At 47.8% G+C, this 20,565-nt stretch overlaps 1 long non-coding RNA gene across 2 annotated transcripts in view; it reads left to right on the top strand.

Annotated features, from left to right (window-relative positions):
• LOC130357607 (uncharacterized) overlaps positions 1 to 20,008 on the top strand; it is a 37,247-nt gene extending 17,239 nt beyond the window's left edge. For both annotated transcript variants that reach the window (XR_008889193.1, XR_008889192.1), the window contains one exon: positions 19,885 to 20,008. This is a non-coding gene — a long non-coding RNA (uncharacterized LOC130357607). The remainder of the gene's footprint in view (positions 1 to 19,884) is intronic.
• The last annotated feature ends 557 nt before the right edge of the window (positions 20,009 to 20,565 follow it).

Below are 20,565 nucleotides of genomic sequence, written 5' to 3'. Positions count from 1 at the left end.
AATCGACTTGTTTAACCTCTTAAGGACCCAGGGCCTATGGATACGCCCTGACACCCTGGGCCTTAAGGACCCAGGGCATATCCATACGCCCTGGCGTTTTCCGGTCTCTGCCGCGCGCCGGGCAGAGATTGGAAATGCTTCAGCAGGCATCCAGGGCAAACGCCGAGGGGGGCCATGTCTGCAAATCGCGAAGGAAATCGCCCGTGCGATCTGCGGCGATACCGGGCTGATCAGGTCTCTGGGACCCGACCGCCCAGTAATTTTGCATGATCCCGGTTGTCACAGACAGCCAGGACCATGCTGAAGTATAGGAGCGAGGTGGCAAGCCGGCCACCTCCTCCTATCCCCTGCGATTCTTAGGTTAGCTAACCAACCAATCACAGGGGGGGGGGGGGGGCGGTTACTTCCTCCCGCCCTGCCCGGCCCCTGGAAGTTCGGAGAGGACGGGAGGAAGACCGGAGAACGCGGCGGGGGACGGGGGAGTGCTGGGGACCGACCCTGGTACTTACCTCATCCCTGAAGACCCGGATCCCGGTGGCGGAGATGGCGGCGGTGGCGACAGGTGAGTTGATCTTCGGCGGCGGCGCGGGACCTTTGCAGCAGTCCAGACCGCCGTAAAGCGATCTGGACTGCTCCATCTGGTCCCCTTACACTACAACTCCCAGAATGCCCAGCCAGCTCTTGGCGTCCAGGCATGCTGGGAGTTGCAGTTTTGCAACATCTGGAGGTCCACAGTTTGGAGACCACTGTGCCCTTCCAGATGTTGCAAAACTACACATCCTCAGCATGCCCTTACTGTCCAGGCATGCTGGGAGTTGTAGTTCTGTAACATCTGGCCCTTCAAATGCTGCAGAACTACAACTCCCAGCATGCCTGGACAATTTTGGCATACTGGGAGTTGTAGTTTTGCAACATCTGGAAGGGCACAGATTGGGAACCACTGTATTAGTGGTCTGCAAACTGTAGTCCTCCAGATGTTGCAAAACTACAACTCCAAGCATGCTGGGAGTTGTAGTTCGACAACATCTGGCTCTAAAGATGTTGCCGAACTACTACTTCCAGCATGCCGGAGAATGTTTGGGAGAAGTGGTTTTGCAACAACTGGAGGCACACTGGTTGGGAAACATTGTCTGTTTCCTAACTCAGTGTTTCCCAACCCGTGTGCCTCCAGCTGTTGCAAAACTATAACTACCAGCATTCACTGATAGACTGTGCATGCTGGGAGTTGTAGTTTTGCAACAGCTGGAGGTCCCCCCCCTGTGAATGTACAGGGTACATTCACATGGGCAGGGGGCTTACAGTGAGTATCAGGCTGCAAGTTTGCAATGCAGCAAATTTTGCGCAGCAGCTCAAACTCGCAGCGGGAAACTCACTGTAATCCCCCGCCCGTGTGACTGTACCCTAAAAACACTACACTACACTAACACAAAATAAAATAAAAAGTAAAAAAAACACTACACATACCCCTACCCAGCCCCCCTCCCCAATAAAAATGAAAAATGTCTGGTATGCCACTGTTTCCAAAATGGAGCCTCCAGCTGTTGCAAAACAACAACTCTCAATATTGCCGGACAGCCGTTGACTGTCCAAGCATGCTGGGAGTTTTGCAACAGCTGGAGGCACCCTGTTTGGGAATAACTGGCGTAGAAAACCCCTATGTCCACCCCTATGCAAATCCCTAATGCCTCAAATGCGCATGGCGCTCTCACTTTAGGCCTCAAATGCGCATGGCGCTCTCACTTTGGAGCCCTGTCGTATTTCAAGGCAAAGGTTTAGGGCCACATATGGGGTATCTCCGTACTCGGGAGAAATTGCCTAACAAATTTTAGTGGGCTTTTTCTCCTTTCACTCCTTATGAAAATGTGAAGTTGGGGTCTACAACAGCATGTTAGTGTAAAAAAAAAAATTGTTTACACTAACATGCTGGTGTTGCCCTATACTTTTCATTTTGACAAGAGGTAAAAGGGGAAAAAAGCCCCCCAAAATTTGTAATGCAATTTCCCCCAACTACGGAGATACCCCATATGTGGGCGCAAAGTGTTCTGGGGGCGCACAACAAGGCCCAGAAGGGAGAGTGTACATTTGAGGTGATTTGTACAGGGGTGACTGATTGTTACAGCGGTTTTGACAAACGCAAAAAAAAAACAAAAAACACATGTGACCCCATTTCGGAAACTACACCCCTCATGGAATGTATTGAGGGGGGCAGTGAGAATTGACACCCCACTGGTGTCTGACAGATCTTTGGAACAGTGGGCTGTGCAAATTAAAAATGTTGTACAGCCCACTGTTCCAAAGATCTGTCAGACACCAGTGGGGGGTAAATGCTCACTGTACCCCTCATTACATTCTGTGAGGGGTCTAGTTTCCAAAATGGTATGCCATGTGTTTTTTTTTTTGCTGTCCTGGCACCATAGGGGCTTCCTAAATGCGACATGCCCCCGAGCAAAATTTGCTCTCAAAAAGCCAAATATGACTCTTTCTCTTCTGAGCATTGTAGTTCGCCCGTAGTGCACTTCTGGTCAACTGTTGGGGTACCTCAATACTCAGAAGAGATGGGGTTACAAATTTTGGGGGGTATTTTCTGCTATTAACCCTTGCAAAAATGTTAAATTTGGGGGGAAACACACGTTTTAGTGAATTTTTTTTTTTTTTTTATGTATGCAAAAGTCGTGAAACCCCTGTGGGGTATTAAGGCTCACTTTATTCCTTGTTACATTCCTCAAGGGGTTTAGTTTCCAAAATGGTATGCCATGTGTTTTTTTTTTTTTTGCTGTCCTGGCACCATAGGGGCTTCCTAAATGCGACATGCCCCCGAGCAAAATTTGCTTTCAAAAAGCCAAATATGACTCTTTCTCTTCTGAGCATTGTAGTTCGCCCGTAGTGCACTTCTGGTCAACTGTTGGGGTACCTCAATACTCAGAAGAGATGGGGTTACAAATTTTGGGGGGTATTCTCTGCTATTAACCCTTGCAAAAATGTTAAATTTGGGGGGAAACACACATTTTAGTGAATGCATTTTTAATTTTTTTACATATGCAAAAGACTGTTCCAAAGATCTGTCAGACACCAGTGGGGGGTAAATGCTCACTGTACCCCTCATTACATTCTGTGAGGGGTCTAGTTTCCAAAATGATATGCCATGTGTTTTTTTTTTTGCTGTCCTGGCACCATAGGGGCTTCCTAAATGCGACATGCCCCCGAGCAAAATTTGCTCTCAAAAAGCCAAATATGACTCTTTCTCTTCTGAGCATTGTAGTTCGCCCGTAGTGCACTTCTGGTCAACTTTTGGGGTACCTCAATACTCAGAAGAGATGGGGTTACAAATTTTGGGGTGTATTTTCTGCTATTAACCCTTGCAAAAATGTTAAATTTGGGGGGAAACACACGTTTTAGTGAATTATTATTATTTTTTTTTATGTATGCAAAAGTCGTGAAACCCCTGTGGGGTATTAAGGCTCACTTTATTCCTTGTTACATTCCTCAAGGGGTTTAGTTTCCAAAATGGTATGCCATGTGTTTTTTTTTTTTTTTGCTGTCCTGGCACCATAGGGGCTTCCTAAATGCGACATGCCCCCGAGCAAAATTTGCTCTCAAAAAGCCAAATATGACTCCTTGTCTTCTGAGCATTGTAGTTCGCCCGTAGTGCACTTCTGGTCAACTGTTGGGGTACCTCAATACTCAGAAGAGATGGGGTTACACATTTTGGGGGGTATTTTCTGCTATTAACCCTTGCAAAAATGTTAAATTTGGGGGGAAACACACATTTTAGTGAATGCATTTTTTATTTTTTTTACATATGCAAAAGTCATGAAACACCTGTGGGGTATTAAGGCTCACTTAATTCCTTGTTACGTTCCTCAAGGGGTCTTGTTTCCAAAATGGTATGGCATGTGTTTTTTTGTTTTTTTTGCTGTTCTGGCACCATAGGGGCTTTCTAAATGCAACATGCCCCCCAAAAACCATTTCAGAAAAACGTACTCTCCAAAATCCCCTTGTCGCTCCTTCGCTTCTGAGCCCTCTACTGCGCCCGCCGAACACTTTACATAGACATAGGAGGTATGTGCTTACTCGAGAGAAATTGGGCTACAAATATAAGTATACATTTTCTCCTTTTACCCCATGTAAAAATTCTAAAATTGGGTCTGCAAGAACATGCGAGTGTAAAAAAAGGAAGATTGTGAATTTTCTCCTTCACTTTGCTGCTATTCCTGTGAAACACCTAAAGGGTTAAAAGGCTGACCGAATGTTATTTTGAATACTTTGGGGGGTGCAGTTTTTATAATGGGGTCATTTGTGGGGTATTTCTAAGATGAAGACCCTTCAAATCCACTTCCAACTTTAACTGGTCCCTGAAAAATAGTGAGTTTGGAAATTTTGTGAAAAATTGAAAAATTGCTGCTGAACTTTGAAGCCCTCTGGTGTCTTCCATAAGTAAAAACTTGTTAATTTTATGATGTAAACATAAGGTGGACATATTGTATATGTGAAAAAAAAAATTCATTTTGAATATCCATTTTCCTTACAAGCAGAGAGCTTCAAAGTTAGAAAAATGCTAAATTTTCAGATTTTTCATCGAATTTTGGGATTTTTCACCAAGAAAGGATGCAAGTTACCAAAAATTTTTACCACTATGTTAAAGTAGAATATGTCACGAAAAAACAATCTCAGGATCAGAATGATAACTAAAAGCATTCCAGAGTTATTAATGTTTAAAGTGACAGTGGTCAGATGTTCAAAAAATGGCCGGGTCCTAAGGTGTAAAATGTCTGGGTCCTTAAGAGGTTAACCAAAATCATTTAGTGAGTATGGTCAGCTTGGAGGTGTTGTCCCACCTCCTTTCTTCCGGCTTTTCCTGTTTACAGCGGCCGGCGGTGGTCGGGCAAGCCGAAAGCAGCCAAAGCGGGGAAGTTACACAATTTGCGTAACTCCCATTGACTTTTATAGACGTTAAACAAGCGGCGTAGCCCCACAAGCCACACTGTTTACATAACTTACAGAGTTTGGCCGTAACTTCCCCACTTAAGCTGCTTTCAGCTTTCCTGACCACCTCCAGCCGCTGTAAATCTTTAAGAATAAGAAGCGTAGATATTGTTAAAGGGGTACTCAATAGTGTTGCTCGCGAATATTCGCAATGCGAATTTTATTCGCGAATATCGCATATTCGCGAATATAGCTTTATATATTCGTAATTACGAATATTCGTATTTTATTTTTTTTTTTCACAGTACACATCACAGTGATCATCCCTCTCTGCTTTTCAGCTTGTGTGGTGTAAAGAAGGCTCTAATATTACTGTGTGAGACTGGTGTGCGAATTTTCGCATATGCGAAAATTAGCATATACTACTTTTCGCATATGCGAATATTTGCTTATGCAAATTTTTTTATATGCTACTTTTCGCGTATGCTAATTTACGCATACGCGCATTTTCGCATATGCGAAAATAAAACGTGAATATTACGAATATGCGAATATTCGCGAATATATGACGAATATTCGTCCATATATTCGCGAATATTCGCGAATTCGAATATGGCCTATGCCGCTCAACACTAGTACTCAAATGTTTAACAACTCCTTCCTGTTACGCCGAGCGCTCCGGGTCCCCACTCCTCCCCGGAGCGCTCGCAGCATCCTCTCATTCGCAGCGCCCCGGTCAGACCTGCTGACCGGGTGCGCTGCAATATCTCTCCCAGCCGGGATGCGATTCGCGACGCGGGAGGCGCCCGCTCGCGATGCGCGTCCCGGCTCCCGTACCTGACCCGTTCCCCGTCTGTCTTGTCCCGGCGCGCGCGGCCCCGCTCCTTAGGGCGCGCGCGCGCCGGGTCTCTGCAATTTAAAGGGCCACTGCGCCACTGATTGGCGCAGCAGGCCTAATCAGTGTTATCACCTGTGCACTCCCTACATATACCTCACTTCCCCTGCACTCCCTCGCCGGATCTTGTTGCCATTGTGCCAGTGAAAGCGTTCCCTTGTGTGTTCCTAGCCTGTGTTCCAGACCTCCTGCCGTTGCCCCTGACTACGATCCTTGCTGCCTGCCCTGACCTTCTGCTACGTCCGACCTTGCTATTGTCTACTCCCTTGTACCGCGCCTATCTTCAGCAGTCAGAGAGGTTGAGCCGTTGCTGGTGGATACGATCTGGTTGCTACCGCCGCTGCAAGACCATCCCGCTTTGCGGCGGGCTCTGGTGAATACCAGTAGCAACTTAGAACCGGTCCACCAACACGGTCCACGCCAATCCCTCTCTGGCACAGAGGATCCACCTCCAGCCAGCCGAATCGTGACAGTAGATCCGGCCATGGATTCCGCTGAAGTCCCGCTGCCAGTTGTCGCCGACCTCACCACGGTGGTCGCCCAGCAGTCGCAACAGATAGCGCAACAAGGCCGCCAGCTATCTCAACTGACCGTGATGCTACAGCAGCTATTACCACAGCTCCAGCAAGCTTCTCCTCTGCCAGCTCCTGCACCTCCTCCGCAGCGAGTGGCCGCTTCCAGCCTTCGATTATCCTTGCCGGATAAATTTGCCGTGGCTTTCTTTCGCAATGTTCCCTGCACTTGGAGATGATGTCGGACCAGTTTCCTACTGAAAGGTCTAAGGTGGCTTTCGTAGTCAGCCTTCTGTCTGGGAAAGCTCTGTCATGGGCCACACCGCTCTGGGACCGCAATGACCCTGTCACTGCCTCTGTACACTCCTTCTTCACGGAGATTCGAAGTGTCTTTGAGGAACCTGCCCGAGCCTCTTCTGCTGAGATTGCCCTGCTGAACCTGGTCCAGGGTAATTCTTCTGTTGGCGAGTACGCCATCCAATTCCGTACTCTTGCCTCCGAGTTATCCTGGAATAATGAGGCCCTCTGCGCGACCTTTAAAAAAGGCCTATCCAGTAACATCAAAGATGTGCTGGCCGCACGAGAAATTCCTGCTAACCTGCATGAACTTATTCATCTTGCCACCCGCATTGACATGCGTTTTTCCGAAAGGCGTCAGGAGCTCCGCCAGGATATGGACTTTGTTCGCACGAGGCGGTTTCTCTCCCCGGCTCCTCTCTCCTCTGGTCCTCTGCAATCCGTTCCTGTTTGTGTCCAAAAAAGATGGCTCCCTACGCCCTTGCATTGATTACCGCGGACTTAATAAAATCACGGTAAAAAACCGCTACCCCTTACCCCTTATCTCGGAACTCTTTGATCGTCTACAAGGCGCCCACATCTTTACCAAGCTGGACTTAAGAGGTGCTTATAATCTCATTCGCATCAGGGAGGGGGACGAATGGAAGACTGCATTTAACACCAGAGATGGACACTTTGAGTATCTGGTCATTCCCTTTGGCCTGTGCAACGCCCCTGCCGTCTTCCAAGACTTTGTTAATGAAATTTTTCGTGATCTCCTATATACCTGTGTTGTGGTTTACCTGGACGATATTCTGATTTTTTCTGCCAACTTAGAAGAACACCGCCAGCATGTCCGCATGGTTCTTCAGAGACTTCGGGACAATCAACTTTATGCCAAAATGGAAAAATGTCTTTTTGAATGTCAATCCCTTCCTTTCCTAGGATACTTGGTCTCTGGCCAGGGACTACAAATGGACCCAGATAAACTATCTGCCGTGTTAGATTGGCCACGCCCCTCCGGACTCTGTGCTATCCAACGTTTTTTGGGGTTTGCCAATTATTACAGACAATTAATTCCACACTTCTCCACTATTGTGGCCCCTATCGTGGCTTTAACCAAGAAAAATGCCAATTCTAAGTCCTGGTCTCCCCAAGCGGAAGACGCATTTAAACATCTCAAGTCTGCCTTTTCTTCTGCTCCCGTGCTCTCCAGACCTGACCCATCTAAACCCTTCCTATTGGAGGTAGATGCCTCCTCAGTGGGAGCTGGAGCAGTTCTTCTACAAAAAAAAATTCTTCCGGGCATGCTGTTACTTGTGGTTTTTTTTCTACGACCTTCTCTCCGGCGGAGAAAAACTATTCCATTGGTGATCGAGAACTACTGGCCATTAAATTGGCGCTTGAGGAATGGAGGCACCTGCTGGAGGGATCAAAATATTCAGTTACTATATACACTGACCACAAGAATCTCTCCTATCTCCAGTCTGCCCAACGACTGAACCCTCGCCAGGCTAGGTGGTCGTTGTTCTTTGCCCGTTTTAACTTTGAAATCCATTTTCGCCCTGCTGACAAGAACATTAGGGCCGATGCCCTCTCTCGTTGTTCTGATGCCTCTGAAGTAGAAGCCTCTCCGCAACACATCATTCCTCCGGACTGTCTGATCTCCACTTCTCCAGCTTCCATCAGGCAAACTCCTCCAGGGAAGACCTTCGTTTCTCCACGCCAGTGTCTCGGGATTCTCAAGTGGGGACACTCCTCCCACCTCGCAGGCCATGCGGGCATCAAAAAATCCTTTCAACTCATCTCTCGATTTTATTGGTGGCCGACTCTGGAGACTGATGTTGTTGATTTTGTGCGGGCCTGTACTGTCTGTGCCCGGGATAAGACTCCTCGCCAGAAGCCTGCTGGTCTCCTTCATCCTCTGCCTGTTCCTGAACAGCCCTGGTCACAGATTGGTATGGACTTTATTACGGACTTGCCCTCATCCCGTGGCAACACCGTTGTTTGGGTGGTCGTTGATCGATTCTCCAAGATGGCACATTTTATTCCTCTTCCTGGCCTTCCTTCAGCGCCTCAGTTGGCAAAGCAATTTTTTATACACATTTTTCGCCTTCACGGTTTGCCCACGCATATCGTCTCGGATAGAGGCGTCCAATTCGTGTCTAAATTCTGGAGGGCCCTCTGTAAACAGCTCAAGATCAAATTAAACTTCTCTTCTTCTTATCATCCCCAATCCAATGGGCAAGTAGAAAGAATTAATCAGGTCCTGGGTGACTATTTACGGCATTTTGTTTCCTCCCGCCAGGATGACTGGGCAGATCTTCTACCATGGGCCGAATTCTCATACAACTTCAGAGTTTCCGAATCTTCTGCTAAATCCCCATTTTTCGTGGTGTACGGCCGTCACCCTCTTCCTCCCCTCCCTACTCCCTTGCCCTCTGGTTTGCCCGCTGTGGATGAAGTGACTCGTGATCTTTCCACCATATGGAAAGAGACCCAAAATTCTCTTTTACAGGCTTCATCCCGGATGAAAAAATTTGCTGATAAAAAAAGAAGAACTCCCCCCATTTTTGCTCCCGGAGACAAGGTATGGCTCTCCGCTAAGTATGTCCGCTTTTGTGTCCCCAGTTAAAAACTGGGACCACGCTATCTTGGTCCTTTTAAAATTTTGTGCCAGATTAACCCTGTCTCTTACAAACTTCTTCTTCCTCCTTCTCTCCGTATTCCCAATGCCTTCCATGTTTCTCTCCTTAACCGCTTCTCTCCCAAAGTTGTTTCTCCTACTCCTGTTTCCGGTTCATCTGACGTCTTCTCTGTGAAGGAGATTCTAGCCTCCAAGATTGTCAGAGGTAAAAAAAAAATTTGGGTGGATTGGGAGAACTGTGGCCCAGAGGAGAGATCTTGGGAACCTGAGGACAACATCCTAGACAAAAGTCTTATCCTCAGGTTCTCAGGCTCTAAGAAGAGGGGGAGACCCAAGGGGGGGGGGATACTGTTTCGCCGAGCGCTCTGGGTCCCCGCTCCTCCCCGGAGCGCTCGCAGCATCCTCTCATTCGCAGCGCCCCGGTCAGACCTGCTGACCGGGTGCGCTGCAATATCTCTCCCAGCCGGGATGCGATTCGCGACGCGGGAGGCGCCCGCTCGCGATGAGCGTCCCGGCTCCTGTACCTCACCCGTTCCCCGTCTGTCTTGTCCCGGCGCGCGCGGCCCCGCTCCTTAGGGCGCGCGCGCGCCGGGTCTCTGCAATTTAAAGGGCCACTGTGCCACTGATTGGCGCAGCAGGCCTAATCAGTGTTATCACCTGTGCACTCCCTACTTATACCTCACTTCCCCTGCACTCCCTCGCCGGATCTTGTTGCCATTGTGCCAGTGAAAGCGTTCCCTTGTGTGTTCCTAGCCTGTGTTCCAGACCTCCTGCCGTTGCCCCTGACTACGATCCTTGCTGCCTGCCCTGACCTTCTGCTACGTCCGACCTTGCTATTGTCTACTCCCTTGTACCGCGCCTATCTTGAGCAGTCAGAGAGGTTGAGCCGTTGCTGGTGGATACGACCTGGTTGCTACCGCCGCTGCAAGACCATCCCGCTTTGCGGCGGGCTCTGGTGAATACCAGTAGCAACTTAGAACCGGTCCACCAACACGGTCCACGCCAATCCCTCTCTGGCACAGAGGATCCACCTCCAGCCAGCCGAATCGTGACAATTCCCAAGGACATAGGATAAGTGCTTGATGGGAGGGGTGAGGGGTTAATGTAGCGGGTATGACCCATGGTAGCTTCCTGAAAAACGAGGCTTGAATTTCTCTGCTGCATGGAGTGCAGGGTGTGCACACGGTCCATGCATTCTCTATGGAAGCTCCAGAGATACACAACTGCTGTGAAAATGTGGTGCATCATTACTCTGTCTAGTCTAACTTGGCACCTTCTTTTAGGTGGCTTTGTTTTACCACCATTCCTGTCTTTTAAGTACCCTGATAGCGTGTCGGAATAAGAAATTAAGATTAATAAATGTATTCCAATCCTGACATTTGGAAGAAGAAAGACTTCAGGGAGTTTTTTGTTTTTTGTTTTACATATATTCTACACATTGTTTGTACAAAACACGATAATTTATGCATCTAGCAGACAAAATGTACATTCATAAAATGTAGAAATACATCATTTCTTGCTGTAGCAGGTGAGCAGTTGCATAAGGGATTTGATGATACCAGAGACTGCTGATTTTCCGGATTTCTGCGGCGGTGTTGATATTTTTACATTTTCACCATGGATACCGAAGTAACCTGTTGATTCCCAAGACAACCTATATTTAGCTGTCATTGCCATAGAAAACGGAGCTTCGTAGCTAGTGATGCTGATATGTTACTTAAAAGATGCGCTTTATCTAATCACCGGGAAATCATTACATTACTATTATGTAATATTAATACAGTATTCAGTGAAACAAAAGGTGAAGCATAGACAAAAGAATAGAAGCTAAAGACAAAAATATATTGTTGAAAAAATACAGAAACTTTGACTTTTCACACTTGGGGAGCAAAATGTATTTATTTAATATTTTAAAAAAAATTATATTAAATTGATATAAATAGTGGAATACGGCAGAGCCAAGTGTGTCATTTGGCTAAACTATCTATGACAAGGGCCTAGCTATAGGGGGTGCAGAGGTAGCAGTTGCCTCGGGGCCCCAAAGGACATCTGCCCATAAGAGACCAGTTGTTACGCCTAGCGCTCCGGGTCCCCGCTCCTCCCCGGAGCGCGTACGGCGTCTCTCTCTCCGCAGCGCCCCGGTCGGTCCCGCTGACCGGGAGCGCTGCACTGTCATGGCCGTCGGGGATGCGATTCGCACAGCGGGACGCGCCCGCTCGCGAATCGCATCCCAGGTCACTTACCCGTTCCCGTCCCCTGCTGTCATGTGCTGGCGCGCGCGGCTCCGCTCTCTAGGGCGCGCGCGCGCCAGCTCCCTGAGACTTAAAGGGCCAGTGCACCAATGATTGGTGCCTGGCCCAATTAGCTTAATTGGCTTCCACCTGGTCCCTGACTATATCTGACCTCCTCCCATGCACTCCCTTGCCGGATCTTGTTGCCCTTGTGCCTAGTGAAAGCGTTTTGTGTGTCCAAAGCCTGTGTACCAGAACTTCTGCTATCCACCCTGACTACGAACCTTGCTGCCTGCCCCGACCTTCTGCTACGTCCGACCTTGCTTCTGTCTACTCCCTTGAACCGCGCCTATCTTCAGCAGCCAGAGAGGTTGAGCCGTTGCTAGTGGATACGACCTGGTCACTACCGCCGCAGCAAGACCATCCCGCTTTGCGGCGGGCTCTGGTGAAAACCTGTAGTGACTTAGAACCGGTCCACTAGCACGGTCCACGCCAATCCCTCTCTGGCACAGAGGATCCACCTCCTGCCAGCCGGCATCGTGACAGTAGATCCGGCCATGGATCCCGCTGAAGTTCCTCTGCCTTATATCTCTGATATCACCACGGTGGTCGCCCAGCAATCCCGACAGATCGCCCATCTAACCCACCAGCTGTCGGAAGTGTCCACCATTGTGCAGCAACTTCAGTCGCAACTTCAGCAGCAATCATCTCCTCCGCCAGCTTCTGCACCCCTTCCGCAGCGAGTGGCCACTCCTAGCCTCCGCCTGTCCTTGCCGGACAAATTTAATGGGGACTCTAAGTTTTGCCGTGGCTTTCTTTCGCAATGTTCCCTGCACTTGGATATGATGTCGGACCAGTTTCCTACTGAAAGGTCTAAGGTGGCTTTCGTAGTCAGCCTTCTGTCTGGAAAAGCCCTGTCATGGGCCACACCGCTCTGGGACCGCAATGACCCCGTCACTGCCTCTGTACACTCCTTCTTCTCGGAAATTCGAAGTGTCTTTGAGGAACCTGCCCGAGCCTCTTCTGCTGAGACTGCCCTGCTGAACCTGGTCCAGGGTAATTCTTCCGTTGGCGAGTACGCCATACAATTCCGTACTCTTGCTTCTGAACTTTCCTGGAATAATGAGGCCCTCTGCGCGACCTTTAAAAAAGGCCTATCCAGCAACATTAAAGATGTTCTGGCCGCACGAGATACTCCTGTTAATCTGCATGAACTCATTCGTCTAGCCACTCGCATTGACATGCGTTTTTCTGAGAGGCATCAAGAGCTCCGCCAGGAAAAAGACTTAGATCTCTGGACACCTCTCCCACAGTCTCCATTGCAATCTGCGCCTAGGCCTCCCGCCGAGGAGGCCATGCAAGTGGATCGGTCTCGCCTGACCCTGGAAGAGAGGAATCGCCGTAAGGAAGAGAATCTTTGTCTGTACTGTGCCAGTACCGAACATTTTTTGGTGGATTGCCCTATCCGTCCTCCACGTCTGGGAAACGCACGCTCGCACCCAGCTCTCGTGGGTGTGGCGTCTCTTGATGCTAAGTCGGCTTCTCCACGTCTCACGGTGCCTGTACGGATTTCTTCTTCAGCCAGCTCTTCCCTCTCAGCCGTGGCCTGCCTGGACTCTGGTGCCTCTGGGAATTTTATTCGGGAGTCCTTGGTGAATAAATTCCGCATCCCGGTGACCCGTCTTGTCAAGCCACTCCACATTTCCGCGGTCAACGGAGCCAGGTTGGATTGCACCGTGCGTTTCCGCACGGAGCCCCTCCTAATGTGCATCGGACCTCATCATGAGAAAATTGAGTTTTTGGTCCTCTCCAATTGCACTTCTGAAATTCTCCTTGGACTACCCTGGCTTCAACACCATTCCCCAACCCTGGATTGGTCCTCAGGGGAGATCAAGAGCTGGGGTACCTCTTGCTTCAAGGACTGCCTTAAACCGGTTCCCAGTACTCCCTGCCGTGACCCTGTGGTTCCTCCTGTATCCGGTCTCCCTAAGGTCGTTATGGACTCTGCCCGCCTTAAGAAGTGCCTCTCCCCCCCTCCCAGTCCAGTCAGGCAAGCCTCGGTGCCTCCTCGTGGCCCTCGTCCTGGTGTCACACTGCCCCGTGCCAGGCCTCGCCCTCTGCCCTCCCTCCCCATTCCCACTCCTGCTGTACTGCCTGCCGTTGAGGAATCCCTCCATCCTTTCCCGGTGTCCTCATCCCAGGGGGGGCAGTTACCGGACAAAGAGAAGGGGAGACCTAAGGGGGGGGGTACTGTTACGCCTAGCGCTCCGGGTCCCCGCTCCTCCCCGGAGCGCGTACGACGTCTCTCTCTCCGCAGCGCCCCGGTCGGTCCCGCTGACCGGGAGCGCTGCACTGTCATGGCCGTCGGGGATGCGATTCGCACAGCGGGACGCGCCCGCTCGCGAATCGCATCCCAGGTCACTTACCCGTTCCCGTCCCCTGCTGTCATGTGCTAGCGCGCGCGGCTCCGCTCTCTAGGGCGCGCGCGCGCCAGCTCCCTGAGACTTAAAGGGCCAGTGCACCAATGATTGGTGCCTGGCCCAATTAGCTTAATTGGCTTCCACCTGGTCCCTGACTATATCTGACCTCCTCCCATGCACTCCCTTGCCGGATCTTGTTGCCCTTGTGCCTAGTGAAAGCGTTTTGTGTGTCCAAAGCCTGTGTACCAGAACTTCTGCTATCCACCCTGACTACGAACCTTGCTGCCTGCCCCGACCTTCTGCTACGTCCGACCTTGCTTCTGTCTACTCCCTTGTACCGCGCCTATCTTCAGCAGCCAGAGAGGTTGAGCCGTTGCTAGTGGATACGACCTGGTCACTACCGCCGCAGCAAGACCATCCCGCTTTGCGGCGGGCTCTGGTGAAAACCTGTAGTGACTTAGAACCGGTCCACTAGCACGGTCCACGCCAATCCCTCTCTGGCACAGAGGATCCACCTCCTGCCAGCCGGTATCGTGACACCAGTATTATAATTGGCACATGGGGCCCTGTTGCCGACTTAGCATCGGGGACCAGAAGCTATAAATTACGCCTCTGGATCTGGGCAATGATCTGCTGAAAACCTTCATGCAAAGGTTACTTTGACCTGTACTACCGAGCTAAATACTGTATACAGATTATCTACACCTCAAGGCGGATGACTCTTTCGGCAGGATAATACACACAACACAGTTGCGAATTTAATGGAAACTACATAATCAACAGAGATTTTGTCTTCAGTCAGATTTGAACCTGGGACCCAAATGCTGCAAGATAACAATGTTAAAGGCGTAATTCATTCATCTTATCCCCTATCCAAAGCATTTGGTGTTATAGAAACTTAATCTATATAAGTTAACTCACCTACATAATATTACGTAATCACGCCCCCTCCTGGAAGCAACAACCCCCCCATCCTTTATTTTGAGTTGGTCTGGCTTACAAGCCGTGCCCCATCCCACAAAGACACAGCCCCTTCTATTTTCTACACTCTTTTCATTGAAGCTTAGCAAAACCTGAGGATGGGGTAAGGGATGGAGTATGAGGTTGGAATATGAGGAAGGGATATAAGAATGGTATCTAAGATCAGGATATGAGGATAGATATGAGATCGGGATATGAGGACATATATGAGGTGGGGATATGAGACAACAGCGTCATTGTTGCTTTTTCTCTCCCACAAGGTTTAGGTAGGAAGGTGGGACATTGATCCAAGATTTGATCTGGTTGCTATATATATAATGTCAGGAATTTTCCCTCCTGGTTTGTGGTAATTGATGTGCCGAGCCAGGTGATGTTGTGACACTTGGTTGGCTGGAACTTGTAGTACTACACAGATGTGACTAGTGGTCATGTCAACAGTTCTACAAGTGGTGAACAGTCCCATGTTAACCCTGACCCCCAGCCTTGAGTGAAGGGTAGGTGTTCCCCTCTTTCAAAGCCCAGGAAAGACTTCTGACAGCTAGGTTCAGGTAACAACCGTAAACTTTACTTCAACTTCTTGCAAACTATTCAGTCCTTGGTGATACATGGTTACTTGAGAGTAGAGTTGAGCGAACTTTTGAAAAGTCTCAACCGGTCTCGTCGAACTTTTCAAAAATTGAAATTTCGGTTTGGCTCAAACCGGCAATGAAATTATCCCCTAAACACATGTATAACACTGCCTAACACCTCTAAACCCCTGTCTTACACTATAAGGAATGTATTCAAGTAGTTTTAAAGTGTTGTTAGGCTCAGTTATGGTGACATGCGGTAACACATGGTAACTATTCCAGCTTGTCCATTTTTTAGGCTTATCCACACCAAAATAAAAGGCATAAAGTATCCCTGGTTTTCGGTAGATGCCTGCCAGTGTTAATATGCACACGGAGGCATGGGAAGATGCTGTGACTTTATCCCAGCATGCCAAAAATGATCCCTTTTTTTGGAGAAGTAACAGAATTGGCTTTCAAAAATAATGAAGACTGAAGAAGAAATAGCTCTTGTATGAAAAGCCGAAAAAATTTATTCCTTTTCTTGGGATTATGAGTTGTGTATGTGTAGGCCTGGTCGAAGTAGGGTGATGATGGATTGGTGTTACTAGTAGTAGCCCACGTACAGCAGGTGGTGGCTGACTGATGTTAATAGCATACAGCATGAGATGGAAAACAGATGTTTATAGCGTACAGCACAAGAGGGTGGACTGGTAGTGGCAGGAAGCTGGTGGCTAACTGATGTTACTATTATAAAGCATTAGATGGCAGACTGATGTCACTAGCGTACAGCATGAGATAGCTGACTGATGTCACTAGCATCCAGCAGGGGTGATGGCAGGGGCATCACTAGGCTAATACTCTGAATATAACTAATAGGCTCTGAATATAAAGCCAGGTGCCCCGAATGTCTCAGGGGCGGACTGACAGGTTTGGGGCCTGCAGCTGCCAGCACTGTTTTTTTTATTCAATTATTTGTATGGCATGCAGCGTATGGCTGTTCCAGTAAAATAATGGTGACTAGGTACTTATTTTGGCCAGCAGCCCTGGCTGGCTGCAGGGTGTTTGCCAAAGCGAACGCAATAAATTAGAATTTTGCCCCAGCCAGGCAGCCCAGGCCTGGCTGGGAAATCCCGCTGAGGCAACAGAAATGGAATAAACTTTTTTCGGCCATGTATTGCACCTGGCCGTAGGTACTACTCCACATATCAACCGTGGCATGCATGGTACGGCTGTCTCAGCAAAATAATGGCCACTAGGTACACACAACCTTGGCTGGGCACACCTTTTTAGTTGCCTGAAGGCCGTGGAGTCCACAAGATGGTATGGCAGGGCCTGTGCCACCAACAACTTGGCCAGGTAGGAATTTAGGAGCACTATAACAGGGTGACTGGGATAATACTGTTGACTGGAGGACATGGATTCCCCAATTGATAACTAATGGGATCGGGAAGGAGGAGGGCATGACACAGATGAGGCAAATCCTGAAAATGTGTTGCCTTTAGTAGAGGCCTGTAGCTGGTTGGGGAACACTATTCTATTCAGGTATTTGCAGGTATGAGCCTTGAAAAAGGTTTGGATTTGTGGTGGAAAAAGATAAGTCCTTCAGAGGCTGTGAGAAGCATGTTCCCTTATCTGCTGAATAGGGATTGACTGTTACTCACACACAAAAGGTCTCTCTTTCTAATCTGTATCCATCTATCTTTCTCCCTGTTTCTAATCTGTATCTCTATCTTTCTAACCACTAACTGACTCTATGTCTAGCTCTCTCCCTCTTTCTTTCTCCTCTCTGCAGTTCAGAGTGCTCTGAACGCTGTGGGTGAGGTAACTGCCTTTTTATTTGTGTCCCTGGCCTATTGGCCTTTGTGCTTCATTGACACAGTAAGCATCAAATCACATGATACATCTGGGTTATCATGTGATCTGCTTTCCTTATGTCATCTCCCTACCCCCTGCCAGCCCTGCTTGTTTCGCCCGCCAAAAAAACATCCTTTCTGTTTTTTCGCGATATTTACCGGCTTGCGTGAGCCGAACTGGTAAAAGCTTGAGTGTTCGCCGAGCCGGAAAAAACGTTTGGATCGGATTCGGGTTTGCCGATCTCTACTTGAGGGCAAAAAAAAAGGGGTGACAGTCTTAATCCCTGGCATATAAGTGTTATGCTGGACCTTGTAGTACGACTCAAATTTAGTATTTCGCTAACAGTAGCAACGGTAGGGATCTTCACAGAGAACATGTTGTGGCTATTCCAACTTCCCTTTACTTACTTTAGTTATGGGCATTGCTGTGACATATTCTAGCAGATGCATCCAGGAGAAGTCATCCCACTGTGGCACTGGACCACAGCCTAAAGATAGATGTCGCCCAATGGATTTTGGAAGTGAAGAACATGAGTACTTTTCCCTTCACTTCTTTATGTTTCTTTTGGAGATAGGTATCCTTACAGCGGGACATTGCTCGGGGAAATGGTGACCTGACTGTAGAGATGTGCTTGATGGTAGCTACACCTGGGTCTTGCCATGTGGCAAACTCCTTATGAGGTAACATGAGCTGCTGAGCACTCTCTGCTCCTCTGACTGTTGTCAGAACCACACTACACTGCTAAAGGGAAGTACCTCCTCCTCCTATCCCTGGCAAAGGGCAGGAGCATTACTGTAATTGGCTAAGGGCAGGCATGTGACCATGTTCTGTGTTCTTACATCTTTTGACAAGGTAATTCATCCTAATCCAGCAAAAGTTACCCCCTGTTGTATGCATATAGAAATACAGTGCAATGGAACTAATAAAGAAATATAGAAACATAGGCCCTCAACACGTCAGAAAACTTTACATGATCACAACCACATGAGCCTACTTTGGGCCATACTGGCATTTGCCTAGTTTCTTGGCTTATTTAGGAGTCATTGGATGTATCCAGACTTATGTATATGTTGGAGCTTTATGAATTGCCTAAATAAGTAGAGGATGGAACCATAGACCTGCCAACAGTCAATTAACATAATTTATTTCAGGTCATTTTCCTATATTTAATATTTATATCTAGAGCAGTGGTCAAAGGATAATGCCACACGACTGCTACAGATCCTAGGAAAAGATGTGACCAAAATACTCATTGCCCAATCGTTCACTGTCAATTCTAATACTAACAATACAATAAAATAATAATAATAATGCAAGGCAGAGCTTTTTGCAATGGGCCTTCCCGAGGACTATTCCAAAATCTGCAACGTTTCATGGGTTGTATGACTTGTTTGTGGACTCTTTGGTGGATCTATAACACTTTTACGTCAATTTGTAAGTTTTTTCCATTGCAGTTTCTATGACGGATGTAACACTTCTATTGCCATGAGTTAAACCATTGAAAATGCTGATAGAGTAAAAAAAACACACATAAAATAAGAGTGATAGACTTAGTATGAAGGGATTATTACATTATGCTAATGTCTTGTATGGAGACTTCAGCACATCTCCAAGACTGACGGGAGAGATTTTTGGGAGGATGAAAAGGGATTATGAGAAGAAAGAGAGGATTACTGGAAGATTGGTTAATTCTTAGGCAGATTTCGAGACAACTTCATTGAAACTAGCAGATGCTATAAAACAATGATATTATTAGGCCCTGCTCATAGCAACAACCATTTTAAAATGCATCTGTCACTTAGTCTGAGTGCATAAAAGCACTGACACAGTGTAATAGCTATTAGTGGCAGGATTTATATTATGTATTTATATGAACTGTTGGTGGATTTATTCCTTTGAAAAATATAGCTTTTTTATAGGGTTCCAGAGTGTCAAGGAGGCGTGGCCAGTCCATCTGATGTGCCCCCAGGCCACAACACCTTTCCCCTGTGATATCCCGCCGACGTCTTGTTTGACACACCGGACTCTCCTGTCAATGCCAACCTTTGTAAAAATCTTACACAGCGCATACGCGGTGAGTCTGTGAATCAAATTCCTTACCTGTCAGACATACTGCGTGTCACATTAGCTGGCTCCATGCCTTGCCTGCTGAAGGGGATTTCCTTTTGGAGCCCAATTAATAGGGAGTGGGTGTGACATCATAGGGGCACAGTGGACCACTGTGCCACACCTCTTTGACATCATTAAAGTGATAGGGGATTTATTGGGGAGAAAGATGGCCTTCAAAGGGCATATAGACAGAAGAAAGATAAATCATCTGTAAGTAAGAGTCAAGAAGACTCACTGTGATCATGTATTTCACAGTCACCAATTTGTTTGAATGGGCACCACCCATGCCTTCCATTGGCCACAGAAACCATTTGTCATAGGGTCCTCATTTAGAAACGAGAGTTCCAGCTAGGATAAATATTTCCGATTTAGGACTATAGTTTTATTTTACCCAACTCTGGTATATCAGCTTGGCTATAATAACTTTTTATACTCTGAATAATTTTATAACTGAAATAAGTAAAAACTAATTTTTTTTTTTACAGATCTGATAAAACAGAGCCAGATGATACATTCCTTTAAGGAAAAACTCAGTTTGCCTCTAGCTTATAAATGAAGCAGTTTAGGAAACACGTCGGGAACCGGCTTGGAATAAAAACTCATCTGCTGCTTCCATGTTGTGTTGTCCTCACAGTCGGGGATGAGCGAGATATCAGGCGGCTGTGTATATCATCAAGGCCAAGACTGTTACTATGATTAGAGCTCTGCACTGCGACATACAGCGTACAGATACAAGTCTGTGACAGGCAGAATGCTCAGCAGAGAAACTATTTTATCTAGAATATGGTACTTACAGACTAAATGTACTAGTATCTGGATATTCTACAATTCTCCCAGTCCCCCTATTATTTACCTAATGTTCCCAAATCTGCAAAGACAGTGGGGGGGGGGGGGACACAGTGGGGCACAGCAGACGGACCACAGTGATCAGAAATCTTATCCCCAATACTTTGGAGGATAAGATGTCTAGCTGCGGAGTACCCCTTTAAGGTGCAGAGGTAGCAGCCTCACCTGGGACATGGTGTCCAATAGGGACAATAGGTCCCTCAGCCACGTAAGACGACAGGAGTATTATATAGGGCAAAGGGTAGGTGAAGGAACCTGTTACAGATTTTGCATTGGGTCTAGGAGCTTCAGAGGACCCCTTCAGGACATTCTGCACAAAG

Source organism: Hyla sarda, chromosome 2, assembly GCF_029499605.1.
Source record: "Hyla sarda isolate aHylSar1 chromosome 2, aHylSar1.hap1, whole genome shotgun sequence".
Lineage (NCBI taxonomy): Eukaryota > Metazoa > Chordata > Amphibia > Anura > Hylidae > Hyla > Hyla sarda.
Note: the sequence above shows the minus strand (reverse complement) of the source record. Positions and strands in the feature narration are given on the sequence as shown.